The 5,605-nt window shown below is 47.6% G+C and overlaps 2 non-coding genes across 2 annotated transcripts; one reads left to right on the top strand and one right to left on the bottom strand.

Annotated features, from left to right (window-relative positions):
• Positions 1-908: 908 nt before the first annotated feature.
• On the bottom strand, positions 909-991 carry trnas-cga (transfer RNA serine (anticodon CGA)). Its single transcript has one exon. It is a non-coding gene; the product is annotated as a tRNA-Ser (tRNA).
• A 3,481-nt stretch (positions 992-4,472) lies between these two features.
• trnar-ucu (transfer RNA arginine (anticodon UCU)) lies at positions 4,473-4,567 on the top strand. The gene is made up of 2 exons: positions 4,473-4,509; positions 4,532-4,567. It is a non-coding gene; the product is annotated as a tRNA-Arg (tRNA).
• Positions 4,568-5,605: the final 1,038 nt, after the last annotated feature.

Genomic DNA, 5,605 nt, shown 5'->3' with positions numbered 1-5,605 from the left:
CCATTTCGGCCCATCGAGCCTGCACCGACACATATCCCACCGGATCCCCGTAACCCCTGCACCAACACATATCCCACCCTATCCCCGTAACCCCACGTATTTAATCCCCCTAACACTAAGGGTTAATTTATCATAGCGAATCAACCTAACCCGCACATCTTTGGACTATGGGAGGAAACCGGAGCACTGACAACTGACAAAAACCAAAAATCTACATAAATTGAATTTAACAGCACAAGGAGTTAAAGCAGGCCGGTTAGCTCAGTAGGTTAGAGCGTGGTGCTAATAACGCCAAGGTCGCGGGTTCGATCTCCATACGGGCCATTACTTTTTGATGGTGTGGGTAGTTTCTTAATTTTGCGATTTGCTGAAAAGATTGGAGCTGTCATACTTTGAAGCAAAGCTACAAAACCTGAGTTCTGCCAAGAACTCAAGGAACTGGAAGGCTGACCTTGTGTCTATCTGTCCACAGATGGCGCTGATCTCCAAATTACTCCTACTGTTCATGTGGCCTAATGGATAAGGCGTCAGACTTCGGTATTAATTTTGAGGTTATCAGAATATTGCAGGTTCGAGTCCAGCCACGGTCTTTTTACACACTTTTTAATTCGTGTTCAGTTTTACAAAACCAAACCGTGTTCCCACTTAGTCGCTGAAGGTGATTCCCTACCAAACACTGCAGGGCTCTTTATTAATTAGTATTTTTGATGCTGCTTTGTGTGTGTATTGCTCACTAGTTCCCAACAAATCCACAATATCTAATTGATGCCGATAAATTATTAGTGTTTCAATTGGAACTTTGGGTTAATCAGTGTAATAAAGTGCAGTGGAGGGAATTCTGTTCAATTTCGGGGCCAGTGATCGCCACAGGGAGCCGATGAAATAAAATGAAGAATTTGCATCAAAGTCGCTGCGAGCAGGTTTCGAAACTGCGCGGGTAAAACCCCATTGGATTTCGAGTCCAACGCCTTAACCACTCGGCCATCGCAGCTGCACATTAGCAATGCGAAAATGCTTCCTACTGTGAGTGAGTCAGGAACTAGCTCAGAGAAGACAGGTCATAAATACTCACCGATAAATCCAGCAGGGAATTCAGGATTAACTTCTTTGGCCAAAGAGCGCTGAGAATGCAGTAGTTGAGGCGAATACTACAGATGCATTTGAGAGGGAGGGAGAAAGGAATAGAAGGATATGCCGATAGGGTTTTTTTAATTCGTTTATGGGATGTGGGTGCTCTGGCAAGGCCAGCATTAAATGCCCATCCCTAATTGCCCCTTGAGAAGGTGGTGGTGAGCCGCCTTCTTGAACCGCTGCAGTCCATGTGGTGAAGGTACTCCCACAGTGCTGTTAGGGAGGGAGTTCCAGGATTTTGACCCAACGACGATGAAGGATCGGCAATATACTTCTAAGTCAGAATGGTGTGTGACTTGGAGGGGAACTTGGAGGTGGGGGTGTTCCCATGCGCCTGCTGCGCTTGTCCTTCTAGGTGGAAGAGGTTGCGTGTTTGGCAGGTGCTGCTGAAGAAGTCTTGGTGAGTTGCTGCAGTACATCTTGTAGATGGTACGCACTGCAGCCACGGTGCGCCGGTGGTGGAGGGAGTGAATGTTTAATGTGGTGGATGGGGTGCCAATCAAGCGGGCTGCATTGTCCTAGATGGTGTCGAACTTCTTGAGTGTTGTTGGAGCTGCACTCATCCAGGCAAGTGGAGAGTATTCCATCACACTCCTTACTTTTGCCTTGTAGATGGTAGAAAGGCTTTGGGGAGTCAAGAGGTGAGACACCCGACGCAGAATGCCTAGCCTCTGACCTTCTCTTGTTGTCACAGTATTTATGTTCAATGGTAACCCCCAGGATGTTGGTGGTCAGCTCCTTTCTTCACGTTGGACCAAGGTTTTAATGAAGTCGGGAGCCGAGTGCTCTTGGCAGAACCCAAGCCGGGCATCAATGAGCAGGTTATTGGTCAGTAAGTGCCACTTTACAGCACTGTTGATGAAACCTTCCATCTCTTTGCTGATGATTGAGAGTAGAGAGTAGACTGATGGGGTGGTAATTGGCTGGATTGGATTTGTCCTGCTTTTTGTGGACAGGACATACCTGGGCAGTCTTCCACATTGTTGGATAGATGCCAGTGTTGTAGCTGTACTGGAACAGCTTGGCTGGAGCACAAGTCTTCAGAATGATAGCCGGGGTGTTGTCAGGGCCCAGAGCCATTGCTGTATCCAGTGTGCTCAGCCTTTTCTTGATATCACGTGCAGTGAATCGAATTGGCTGAAGACTGGCTTCTGTGATGGTGGGGACCTCAGGAGTAGGCTGATATGGATCAGGCCAGGTGGTCCGTCCAGCTTCATTTTTATTATTTTGATTCATAGCGGTTTGTTACAACTGAGTGGCTTGCTAGGCCATTTCAGAGGGCAGTTAAGAATCAACCACATTGCTATGGGACTGGAGTCACACAAAGGCCAGACCAGGTAAGGACGGCAGATTTCTTTCCCTGAAAGACATTAGTGAACCAGATGGGTTTTTACGACAATCCGATAGTTTCATGGTTACCATTACTGATTCTAGTTTTATTTGGGGGGTGAGGAGAAATAGAGAAGGAGGAGCCTCGTGTGGAGACCAGTTCGTGCAAATGGACTGTTTCTGTGGGGCAGACTCTATAATATTATGTAACACCCGTTTTAATCAGACACAGAATGATCCGGGACTGACAGCACATCCCTTTTAAACAGACACAGAATGACCAGGGACCTACAGCACATCCCTTTTAAACAGACACAGAATGATCCGGGACTGACAGCACATCCCTTTTAAACAGACACAGAATGATCCGGGACTGACAGCACATCCCTTTTAAACAGACACAGAATGACCAGGGACTTACAGCACATCCCTTTTAAACAGACACAGAATGATCCGGGACTGACAGCACATCCCTTTTAAACAGACCCAGAATGACCAGGGACTGACAGCACATCCCTTTTAAACAGATACAGAATGACCAGGGACTTACAGCACATCCCTTTTAAACAGACACAGAATGATCCGGGACTGACAGCACATCCCTTTTAAACAGACACAGAATGATCCGGGACTGACAGCACATCCCTTTTAAACAGACCCAGAATGACCAGGGACTGACAGCACATCCCTTTTAAACAGATACAGAATGACCAGGGACTGACAGCACATCCCTTTTAAACAGACACAGAATGATCCGGAACTGACAGCACATCCCTTTTAAACAGACTCAGAATGACCCGGGACTGACAGCACATCCCTTTTAAACAGACACAGAGTGATCCTGGACTGACAGTACATCCCTTTTAAACAGACACAGAATACTCCGGGACTGACAGCACATCCCTTTTAAACAGACACAGAATGATCCGGGACTGACAGCATGTCCCTTTTAAACAGACACAGAATAAACCGGGACTGACAGCATGTCCCTTTTAAACAGACACAGAATGATCCGGGACTGACAGCATGTCCCTATTAAACAGACACAGAATGATCCGGGACTGAGAGCACATCACTTTTAAACAGACACAGAATGATCCGGGACTGACAGCACATCCCTTTTAAACAGACACAGAATGACCAGGGACTGACAGCACATCCCTTTTAAACAGATACAGAATGACCAGGGACTGACAGCACATCCCTTTTAAACAGACACAGAATGATCCGGGACTGACAGCACATCCCTTTTAAACAGACGCAGAATGACCCGGGACTGACAGCACATCCCTTTTAAACAGACACAGAGTGATCCTGGACTGACAGTACATCCCTTTTAAACAGACACAGAATACTCCGGGACGGACAGCACACCCCTTTTAAACAGACACAGAATGATCCGGGGCTGACAGCACATCCCTTTTAAACAGACTCAGAATGACCCGGGACTGACAGCACATCCCTTTTAAAAAGACACAGAGTGATCCTGGACTGACAGTACATCCCTTTTAAACAGACACAGAATAATGCGGGACTGACAGCACATCCCTTTGAAACAGACACAGAATAATCCGGGACTGAAAGCATGTCCCTTTTAAACAAACACAGAATGACCCGGGACTGACAGCACATCCCTTTTAAACAGACACAGAATAATCCGGGACTGACAGCATGCCCCTTTTAAACAGACACAGAATAAACCGGGACTGACAGCATGTCCCTTTTAAACAGACACAGAATGATCCGGGACTGACAGCATGTCCCTTTTAAACAGACACAGAATAAACCGGGACTGACAGCATGTCCCTTTTAAACAGACACAGAATGATCCGGGACTGACAGCATGTCCCTATTAAACAGACACAGAATGATCCGGGACTGAAAGTAGACCCCTTTTAAACAGACATGGAATGCTGCCTGACCTGCAGAGTGTTTCCAGCATTTCATCTGTTTATATTTCAGATTTCCAGCATCAACACTATTTTGCTTTTGTAATAGAATTTTACGTAATTGGCTCTGTGGCGCAATGGACAGCGCATTGGACTTCTAATTAGTATTGATAGATTAAGGCATTCAAAGGTTGTGGGTTCGAGTCCCACCAGAGTCGGATTTTGGGTTAGGGTTCGGTGGTTCCTCCACTGACGGTACATTTTGCAGTAAATCGGTAATTCAGAGAAGGGAAATTACCGCCCCGACACTTTCCCTCTGAGTGCTCTCAACCCCTGAGTCTGTTACACAGGAGCAGGAGGAGGCCGTTCAGCCCATGGCCGTTTTACATAGGAACAGGAGGAGACCATTCAGTCCCATGACCCTTTTACACAGGAACAGGAGGAGGCCATTCAGCCCCTTTAGCCTGTTATACAGGAACAGGAGGAGGCCATTCAGCCCCTCGAGCCTGTTACACAGGGACAAGAGGAGGCCTTTAACGCCTCGAGCCTGTTGCATTGGACAGGAGGAAGCCGTTCAGCGAGACAAGATCTGTCCAAGAACAGTAGAACTCCATTCAGCCCCTCGAACCTGTTACATAGGATGAAGAGGAGGCAAATCAGACCCATGATCCAGTTATAAAGGAACAGGAGAAGGCAATTCAGGCCAACGAGTCTGTTATAAAGGAACAGGAGGAGGCAATTCAGACCCACGAGTCTGTTTCACAGGAACAGCAGGAGGCCATTCAGCCCCTCAAACCTGCCACACATGAACAGGAGGAGGACATTCAGTCCCTCAAGCCTGCTACACTGGAACAGGAGGAGGCAATTCAGACACACGAGTCTGTTATACGGGAACAGGAGGAGGCCATTCAGCCCCTCAAGCCTGTTATACATGAACAGGAGGAGGCCATTCAGCCCCTCGAGCCTGTTATACATGCACAGGAGGATGCCATTCAGCCCCTCGAGCCAGTTACACAGTAACAGGAGGAGACAATTCAGACACACGAGCCTGTTATACAGGAACAGGAGGAGGCTATTCAGCCTGTCGAGCGTGTTATACAGGAAAAGGAGGAAGCCATTCAGCCCCTCAAGCCTGTTAGACAGGAACAGGAGGAGGCCATTCAGCCCCTCGAGCCGGTTACACAGGAATAGGAGGAGGCCATTCAGCCCCTCAAGCCCGTTATACATGAACAGGAGGAGGCCATTCAGCCCCTCGA

This window comes from Somniosus microcephalus, unplaced genomic scaffold (genome assembly GCF_052327205.1).
Source record: "Somniosus microcephalus isolate GS21.2 unplaced genomic scaffold, FLI_Smic_1.0 unresolved_chr8, whole genome shotgun sequence".
Classification (NCBI taxonomy): domain Eukaryota; kingdom Metazoa; phylum Chordata; class Chondrichthyes; order Squaliformes; family Somniosidae; genus Somniosus; species Somniosus microcephalus.
The sequence above is the reverse complement of the archived record's forward strand: the minus strand, read 5'-3'. Positions and strand labels throughout refer to the sequence as shown.